At 38.4% G+C, this 10,598-nt stretch overlaps 1 pseudogene; it reads right to left on the bottom strand.

Moving 5' to 3' along the window:
• Positions 1–423: 423 nt before the first annotated feature.
• LOC110690923 lies at positions 424–2,999 on the bottom strand (annotated as a pseudogene).
• Between the last annotated feature and the right edge of the window lie 7,599 nt (positions 3,000–10,598).

The following is a 10,598-nucleotide window of genomic DNA, read 5'->3' on the forward strand; positions in this document are numbered from 1 at the left end:
TAACTAATTTAGCTCAAGTGACAAGGATATCGTCCAATGCATGACTTAATTAAATATTAATGCAACAAATAATTAAATTTGTGACTTTAGCACAATTTATATACCTTCCTTTGACTATGTTTTGTGATTTATAGTGAAGAGAATTATAGTCAAGTGGGATCTTGTTAGATTCATCACAATGTATATATTTGTAAAATATCAACTTTTTATAATTTTTGCTTATCGATAATTAAATATATTAATGATTGAATTTGTGCACTGACAAACGTGATTAAAGAAACGTGTCAACAAAAAAGAAACGGAGAAAGTATATGTATTTACAAAAAAAGTAAACAAGATTGAAGAAAGAATATACATGCAAAAGTTAGGATTATTGCAGAATAATTGAAGGGACCATTTAAATTAAATCGAGCAAAGTTAAGATTATTAAAGTGTATTTTCCCTAAAATATAAGCAAGAGCACCAAATAAAAGCAACATGAAAAACTTCAATTTGACAGCATAAGGTACGCATAACAACATACATCAGTAGTACTCCTTCTAGAAACATCAACATGAACTTCAACAATACATGGACACTAAGTATAATGCCACAAATTTAGAACAAATAATTAAGATTGGAAAAATGTAGATTAATGTGCACAAAGCTCATATTCTTCCACCTTAATCCAGGACTTGAGAGTCTTATCATCAGGAGTAATGTACAGTTCTAGGCGATCTATTGCGAAGCTCATAGTATCAATGGTGTCATCTAGGGTTTTAGCTTCCTCTATAACTTCATTCTTCTCTTCATCCGTCTAAGTCTCCATATAGAAGGTTCATGTGTGGTAAGTAAGCTGCAAAAATTTATTATTGTTCGTAACTAGTCAACTACAAGCAGTAGTGAATCAGGCTCAATCTATTAGTTACAGAAATGTAAAATGGGTAACACGGTAAAAATGTAAAATGATTAATAAAATAAGCTCAAATACAACATTTCAAACTTACGTGTTGTACGAGTGTTACCAAAGTGTTCATCGAAATGACTACTAATTCCGAGCACCTATGAGAGATAATATAACAAATAACATAAATTTAGATAAGTAAATACGGAATTACTCAAAATTACATACGCTAAAAGTCAGAATATAAGTTTAGACAAGCAAATGTTGAGAATTTCTTTTTTGATGCGAAGATAAGATTAGAGCTACCCTTTTAGAAAAATTTATAATTGCCGATATATATATATATATAAAATAATTATTTAAATAACTATTTAGTTCATAATTGGCATAGTTTTCTCAAATATTAAATTATATAGAACTAATATTTTTTTTATTTATCTAATTTTAATTTCATTTATATAATTTTTAATCTTATTTTATTGTTTATAAAAAAAGAATAGGTATTCACATCTTTTATATGTGGCTGGTCACACTCTATGACCAACCATCATATGAGATATTTCGTCACTGTGATAGATCGAGATTACTCCATTAGTGTTATAGGGCATATGGTATGATCAGTCGCACATAAAACACTTTGTTATTGAAATATAAATTTTCTAAACTTTGTTTCTAAATAATGCAAGTTTCTTTTTATTTCTATCATTTGCTTTCTTAGTTTTCCATGCATATATAAAAGAATTAATGTATTCAATACACATTAATCATTACGGTTATACAATATTAATTGAAAATTGTACAATAATCATCCTTCAAATAATTACCACTATACTTAATTTTCATTGGCAAATTTTTGATTTATTCTTTATTGGGAAAACTTATAGAAAATGAATTTTATTTTTTGAAGATTCAGATTTTTTAGAAATTAATTTTCTAAATCATCCAAAATCTTTTTTTAATTTAATTCTTGAAGAAAAATGTATTTTTATAAAATAGACCAATCAAATTTTAGTAGTGTAGTCATTCTGTTAACACTAAAATTTTATAAAAAAATATTTAAAAATTATACTTCCTCCGTTTTTTTTAGTTAACACGTTTCTTTAGTCACGTTTGTCAATGCATTTATTTAATCATTAATATGTTTAATTATCGATAAGCAAAAATTATGAAAAATTGATATTTTAAAAGTATATAATATGACGAATCTAACAAGATCCTACGTGACTATATTTTTCATTATGTATGAAGTACAAAACACGATCAAAGGAAAATGAATGAATAATGTTAAAGTCAAAACGTGTCAACTAAATAAAAACAGAGGTAGTATATATTATTATATTAAGATGAATATAACAAGATTTATAATCCAATGAAATACTTTGTTGAATTACCTCGGGGGTGGCGTTGAGGCGGAGGTAAACTGACTGCCAGAAAGAATTTCCGGTAGAAATTTCCTGAGCTTGAGCAGGATAAGCTTTCAACCCCCGGCAAGCTGCCCGAAATTTTTCTTTTGCATCTTTCCCCGTTAAACTGATTGGCCCTACAACAGTAAGATGAGGATCAAACTTGGGCCCACCGAACTTCGATCGTAGGCCGCTCATCAACTTCTTCAGCGTCATCTTTGCATCCTTTGATGGAGTCGCCCACACCGCGTACGCCCCCTCCTTGTCACCTGATGGCTTCCGATCTATCGTATGATCAGACATTGACGGGTACAAATGAGGTTAATCTTTTTGAAAGAGAAAAATGTTAACCAATTTGTGGATTTAGGAATTATATGTTTTTTTGATGTAGGAATTGTACGTCGTGTTTTGTATTTATAAGCCTGAAAAATGATATTTTTTTTTAGTATGTCAATAATGCTTTCACGTTTTACATTATGTCCGCACATACGGGTATTATTGGTAGCAGATCAGAGTTGGATCATCTTTCTGAGAATATATTTACCGAGATTTATGTTTTATTATAAAAAAAATTAAATTATAAAATTAGACATTATAACTAATCTAATAATATATTACATTAATAATACATATTCATTTCACAATAGTAAAATAGTAAGTAAAAAAAAGTATGGATAATAAAGTAATGAAAAATTTTAAAAAGTAGAGGGAGTAGATTATACAAGTCTGTTTATTATTACAATAGTTTTTTGTAGGTGAGAAGATGACATAGTTGATAGACTACAATTGTTACAAGTGGGAGTGGATCAGTGGAATATAACTTTGTGTTACGTTGCGTTGTCGTTACGCGGCTAATTATCATAATAATTAAGCGTAGAATAACACTTTTTGACCACTGAATTCCAATCGAATCCCTTATTATCTTACCTGTCCATTTGTCCAAGGAAAAAGCATATTATTGCAAGATATTCATCATTTTATAAAGCACATTTTAAATTGGAAGGAATGAAATAGGGGAATTACAAATTTACAATGCAATGTGTTTGCATACTTTAATAGCGTATAACTTCGCGTTTAACCTTTCAATCTTTCCATCAAATCTGTGTGCTATATATAATTCTATTTTATTAGCCACTAGTATTGATTGCTTAATTTTCATAAGTATCAAATCATTTTTTATAAGGATTTTACATTTAGTGGGCCCTTAAGTCGGAAAACTGGCCGAAATTGAAGAAGGATAGTAAAATCGGTTTTTACATTAATGAGCAATACAGATTGCTTTTAGGGGTGGTTATATACAAAAAAAAAAAAAAAACTAATAATAAAGGCTTTTTCTGTTGTGGTTCTAGACCTGGCAAATGGGTCATTCGGGTCGGGTATGGGTCGGGTCATTTTGGGTCGGGTCAAGTTCAGGTCAAAAGATTATCGGGTCAAGTTCGGGTCGGGTCGGGTAATTTCGGGTTTCGGGTTGATTTCGGGTTGACCGATAATCGGGTCGGATCGGGTATCGGGTCAACATTTCGGGTCGAGTTCGGGTTGGGTCAAGTTTGGGTCGGGTCAATTTTCGGGTTGGGTCAGTTCGGGTCAGGTCAATTTTTGGGTCAACTTCGGGTCGGGTCAACTTCTAGTCGAGTCATATTCAGGTGATTCATTGGGTTAAATTCAACTCTGTATATATATTTATTTATTTTTTTTTGACAAAAAACTCACTATATTTATTAAGGTTAATTTTTTCATGGATTATAGTAATTGTTTGACTTTTACTAACCTTTTTTTTTGTGTTTAGAATTTTTAGACTGAGAATCACTTTCAGGATCTCCTGAAACTAAGAGGGATGCTCTAACTAATTGAGTTATATCTCACTCTCTTATTGATCTTAGTTGTAATACGTACTCTTATTATCATTGTCATTGTTGTAATAATTAACCGATTGCTTTGATGACCTCCTGCAAGCTAGAGAATGCCATCCCGCTTGAAAACCGCTACGCCTTGTAACTGCTTCCAAATTAGAAGATTGCTTCGCCTGAAACTATCCTCTCCGCCATGATAATATTCCACGTCTAAGGGAATATCATCGAAAATTATTTCTCTTGAAATAATTCTCATCCGCATTATGATCACATTCCATGCCTTAGGAAATATGATCGAAGACAATTTCGCCCGAAATTACCTTCAGTTGTTTGTGACAACTTTCCGCAAGCTAGGGAATGATGCCGAAGACATCTTCTCTTGAAGTCATCCTCGATAATCTCCCAAAGGAAAATACCGAAGATCAACGCCCGTCGATCTTTAAAAGTTCGCCTGAACTTTGCTTTTTGCTATGCCTGTACGTCGGCGTTCTTTGCTCTTCAACCTATATGTCAGTGCCCTTCTGCTAATGAACCTGTATGTCGGTGCCTTTTGCTAATGAACCTAATCATGTCAAATTGCTCAGAGGGGCTAACTGGCGTACCAAGGAACCCAAAATATATTGCAGAAGGCTAGCACAACCCTAGAAGGTGGCTGGCTGCTTTGGCGTCGCTGAAAATCGATCAGCGCCAGCTTTTCGCATTAGCGCCATGCGCTGAAATTGGCGTCTGGCGCCAAGCACATAATGTGACGCCAATGCCTAGGGACTGGCGCCAGCACGGGAATCACTTTAAATTCCCGTTTCAGTTCATTTCGTGCTCTGGTTTGTTGCAAACGCTGCTCGAAAGAAGCCGAAACTTCAATTGATCGTTGCTCATTCATTTCTCAACCGAATTCGCTCAAATTTGTTGCAAATCAAAGATCTTTTCATCCATATTCTCGATCTATGTAAGTTTCCTTCCAACTCACACCGGTTTTTATGAATTATTGGCATGTTCATTCACGAATTTGATGAAAATTCGAAACTTATAATGCTCAATTTGCTCTATTTATCAAGTTTTATGCCATGAAATTGCTTGTTTATGTTTGTATATTGCCTTGGGAGTTATTTGAGACTTGTTTGACTCAATTTGACGAAGAAATGAGCAATCCGCCATTGTTGGACCTCCTAAGGTCGTGAAAAACAATGTGGCTCGTTCTTGATGTTTTTGCTAGAAATTCTTGTTCAATTTGTCACAATAATCACTATAGTATTGCAAGAAATTGTTTGATTGCTTGAAAAATGCTTATCATGCTCAATTCGAATTTGTGCTCTGTTTTAGTACTACGTACTCTGTTTTTGCAAACATAGTATCATGCGGCTAGGCAAACCTTTAGATACTATAGAACCTTGATTTATGATGATTCTGCACAATGTAGCATGGCTAGACAACGAGGCTCCGGTTCACGGTCCCGAAACACTAGACGGGAGCATGAGCCCGTGGAGGACAACACTACACCTTCCACTTCGCTTGGTCAGTTCCCAGAGTGGGATGAGCAGACCTTGTTCTTTTCCCCTGTCCACCACATTTCTAAGAGGGTGAGACGGGGAACCGAGCCGGTAAGGACACGACATCACGGCTCTGGCTGCGATGGTCTCGGCGATTTGTATAGGATGCATATCGCCAGAGATCGAGAGACGAGACTCCTATGGGAGTTTTGCGGGTTGGTTGCCCTGTTTGAGACCTCCGAGGCTATGGTCGCCTCCAGCGGGGGTCATCACGTAGTACGCGCTCTGGTGGAGTTCTTTTGGGACACCACCAACACATTTCATTTTCCATGGGGTGAGATGATGGTCACTCCTATAGACTTCAGTCTCATCACAGGACTGGAGTTCTCTTCTGTGCCGCTGCCATTCGACGGCGGTATCGACGTCTTTTCTCCAGAGGTCGAGGAACTACTGGGGCCGATTGTCGTTCGGGCCCGAGCTGAGGCCGAGACGACTCAGTTTAGTGCTAGAGGGATTCGCCGCTCGACGCTGGCATCGGCTTTTGATGACGATGCGACCACCCGAGAGCAGCGGGTGCGCATCTTCGTGCTGATGTTATTGTCAGGGACATTCTCCCCTGATAGGGGTAGTAGGGCATTGCTTTACTATCTCCCTACTGTTCCCGATCTCCGGCGGATCGGGACTTATGACTGGGCCAGCTTGGCCTATACTGACTTCGTTCGCGCACTGAGGGACTCGTGTCGCCACCGGTCTCTTAGGACGAATGTCGCTTTGTCCGCTTTCTGGAAAGTTGTAGAGGTAAACATTATTCCCTATAAAATTTAGCCCTATATGTTTAATTAGCATTTACTCATGCTTTAGCCTTTTGTAGATCTGGTTCTATGAATACTTTCCTTCCATTGCGCCGGCGAGACCATCGCCGAGGGGGTATCCAGTGAGCGCCTCTTGGGGCGGCCACCATGTGGACCTGTCTACTGCACGTGTCCGGAGTCAGATCATCTCGATATGATTTTTGGTGCTTATCTTGCTCTTCTGCGATGCTTCACACATGTTCTTACCCGATTGGTATTTTTATAGGGACCTGAGGTAGTATACCGGCCATGGGGTGGTTGGACAGTCCCTGGATTAGCCGCACAGTACTCTGTCGAGCGCCGTTACTTTCTGGGGACCTACGGAGCAGTTGCGTATTTAGGAGAGAGAGTTGCTAAACAGCACTCTTCCGATGTCTTTGTCGTTCCTGCTCCTCCACCACGCCACATGTTCGACGAGAGAGAGTTGTCGAGCATGGATGAGGAGCCTGGTTCTCTTTGGCGGTCCCATGCGATCCTTGGGCAGAGTTATGCTGAGGAGCTACTTCCTTTGTTAGCTCCAGCCCCCGTGCCAGCCGAGGATGTGAGGGTAAGATTCTTGGCTTTTTGTTTTTCGCTGAGTAGCCCCCAAGTAACACCTTACTGATTTGTTTTGTTTATCAGGATGGTCCCACTGAGTTTGTGCCATCCCGTATGTCCATCCACTACCAGAGGATGTACGGGCCGATCGAGGAGATGATTTCTCCGGCTCCTGAGGGTGAGCGCTTCGTGGGGCGGTCGATTCCTCGTCATCAGACCAGAGTAAGTCTAGCTCTAATTTAGAATTTCGTATTCAGTTATCATGCATTTTTACCGACTTAACTTCCTTGACAGTTCTCCCGCGAGGTGGTTTCGGCTATGGCACGATGCATAGATGCCTTCCGGAGCCAACTCGTCCGGATGAGGAACGCAGCTACCTGTCGTCGAGATGACACTGTCCGAGAGGTAACTTTTCTTTACTTATTGTTTCTGCACTATGCTTCAATTTTCTCCTTGTTTCTGATTTATTTCTTTTTGCAGGGTCAGCCGATTGCTTCTCACACCCGTACGAGGCCTGAGGGGCGAAGAGAGCCGGCGAGGTCTAGCTCGAGACGTCGTCACACTTCATCAGGAGGTAGAGGTGGTCGTACCGAGGCTGCTCGAGCCGACGTTGCTGAGGGCTCAGGGTCTTCTTCTGAGGAGGTTCCAGCTGCACCGTTAGGAGAGGCTACCTCGACTTTCAGAGGTGGTGGGATGTACGAGGTTGGCTCGTCATCGCAGCAGCCTCCGCGGTCTCAGCCTCAGGTTGGTCATGGATGGAGCGATCCTGTTTTGAGTTTCCCTCCTCCTACGGAGACTGGAACTGGTGCTGAGGCTGGAGCTGGTGGAGAGGTGACTCGTCGGACGGCGCAGTTTTATGGCATGATGGGCCTACGTCCTCCGGCGCCGTAGTTTATTTCTGTATATGCATTTTATTTTTACTTTTTATAGAACTTTGCCTTTGACTTGTTATTTAGACACTTTATTATGTATTATTATTATGTTAGTGTATGTTGGTGTGTGCAAATGTGATAATAATTTTCGCAAAAATTCCGTCATTTTTATTATTGATGGAGGGTATTATCCGACTCTCTCCCCCAAAAGGAAAAAATAAAAAGGGAAAATAAAACGGAAAGAAAGGCCGATTTTTTAATTTTAATAAAAAAATCCAAAAAAAGAATAAACAATAGAAAATTAACTAAACATAATTGCTATATTTAATTAATTAAGAAAAGAATAGAAAGATACTTAGAAGAAATTAAAACGGGGCCATAAAATCATTAACCGACTCCAATTTAATATCAAAACGCAAACTGAGCACGCGCGGTTGTCCTGTGGCGCGTGGCGCCAGGCGCTATTGCTAGCGTGTGGCGCCAAGAGCAGATGGGTGACGCCAATTTCGGGTGTGTGACGCCAATTGACGCTCACTACGTATTCCAGTCAGGTTGAAATTCCTCGCAATTTGTGCATAAATAGCCCCCTGCTCAGTCGATTATTCACATAATTCCAGCGAAAAAAATATTCTTCTCTTTAGAAAAAATAGTAATCATGTCTTTAGCCACTAAAACCTTCACCCAATATTCTCACGAGTGGTGTCGATCTCTCAATGCTAGAGAAAGAAAAGAATTGGATTTATTTCACTTGGGGGGAATATATGGCATTAAAGGGGTAGATCTAGACATAGACTTCATTCATACCGCTTTAGAATATTGGAACATTGACACACATTGTTTTAGAATAGGGTATGATGAAATTAGCCCTTTGCCGGAGGAATTTGGTGCTGTTTTAGGCTTCCCTGCAATAGACCTGGTGGTGATCCCTAGAGTCGATGCATATTACTATAAGGATTTTGAACGCTTCTTTAATTTGAAGGAAAGGGATTTATCAAAGATAGTGAATGGCAACGTGGTGAACTTAAAGGAATTCGCACACTATTACTTTGATAAACCGCTTTCTGAATCTCTTCACATATATAGAAGAAGGGTGTTCTTATTCTGCATGCTTAATCAATATTGTCTTAGTAGTGGTAAAATTAATGAGGGTCGATCAATTTTAACCACTGTGCTAGAACAAATTGAATCAGGGAGAAATATGATGCCTTTAATAGTTGGAGAGACTATGATTGGTCTAGATGAGTTGAAAAGGAACCCAAAAGCACCTCTTCGCGGTCTCCAATTTTATTACAGGTAGAAAAATAATATTTTTAATTACAAAAATTAAAAAATATATTTTTGTATTGTAATATTGATTTATTTGCATTAAATTTTTTTTTCTTTTTTTTTCAGATGTGGCTAATGGAAAGGCTAGGATTAATTAGCCCTCCGGACGACATTGAAAGTTATACGCCCACTTGCTTTGTAAGAAGAAAGAAGCGCATCCTTAAAATTGGGCGCCATGGGTGGAAGAAAGTCTTTGAATCACGTGACTTTGCTATCAAGTGGGTCATCCCATGGTGGAAAATAAAAAGGATGGTTGGCGTTAACAAGCAACCTTTCTGCCGTCTTCCAAGTTTGTCTCTCATGACATATTATTATCCCTGCAGAGTAAAGAGACAATATGGCTTGCTTCAAAATATTCCTTCTAGGGATATTCGTCCTCCCTATGAGTATCCCATATCTCAAGAAGTAGATAAATTTGACACGTACTAGAGCGCTAGACCTTTATGGGAAGTGATTACCCAAAAGGTTCCCCCTTCTTTGCCTAATGATGTAAAGAAGTGGTTGCTGAAAAAGTCTTCAATTAATCAGGGTAGGACTGATTTGAAGAATCGTCTGGGTGACAGGGTAATACCGGCCAAGGAACGCTTAGGTGCAAGAATTGAGTTTAAGACACCTATAAGGCCTAAGAAGAAGAATTCTACTAAAGACAAGGGGAAAAGGAAAGCTACCACTACAGACAAAAAGGTTTGGGTGGAAAAGAAGCATGGGGTGCTAGCGGAAGGGGAAACAATCCATTCTGAGATTGAATGTAGGTCCTCTAAAGGATGCCTACTAGCCAAAGTAATGGATGAAGAGGAGGAGGCAGAAAAGAATTGGAAAAGAGCAAAGAAGGAGAAGAAAGATTAGAACATTGCTTAGCTTCCGATTTATTAGATTCTTAGTTTTTTTATTTAAAGTTAATTTATTTCAGCTTTATTTAAATTCCATTAACAATGCAATTTCATTTTATTAATGAAATTTCAGCTTTCAATTAAATTGTTACTTTAAATATTTTTTATTAAAGCAATGAAAAAACCGAAAAAATTGATTTTCCAGAAATTCTTCGAGTATGGAAGTCGAAAATTTTCCGAAAAACACCGAAATTCGCCCAGATTTTATTACAAAATTGGCGTCAATAATTGCAAATTGGCGCCAGATATTGAGGTCTGGCGCCAGGCGCCAATAATGTCGTCTGACGCTGATGGCCTTTTGCTGGCGCTAGGCTCTGTTCTGCGACGCCAGTTGCTTTTTCGACTTTTGTTGACTTTTTGTTAATTCTGGAATGCGAATATGTCGAAAAATAAAGTGGCCGCACCCGTAATGGGTTGCCTACGTATCCTTTCCTAAGGAATCAGGCCGAACGTAGCTCTCTTGAGTGTCCTACTCAAGTAATTACGGGTAGTATTTTTT

This window comes from Chenopodium quinoa, unplaced genomic scaffold (genome assembly GCF_001683475.1).
Source record: "Chenopodium quinoa cultivar QQ74 unplaced genomic scaffold, ASM168347v1, whole genome shotgun sequence".
In the NCBI taxonomy this organism is placed as follows: Eukaryota; Viridiplantae; Streptophyta; class Magnoliopsida; order Caryophyllales; family Amaranthaceae; genus Chenopodium; species Chenopodium quinoa.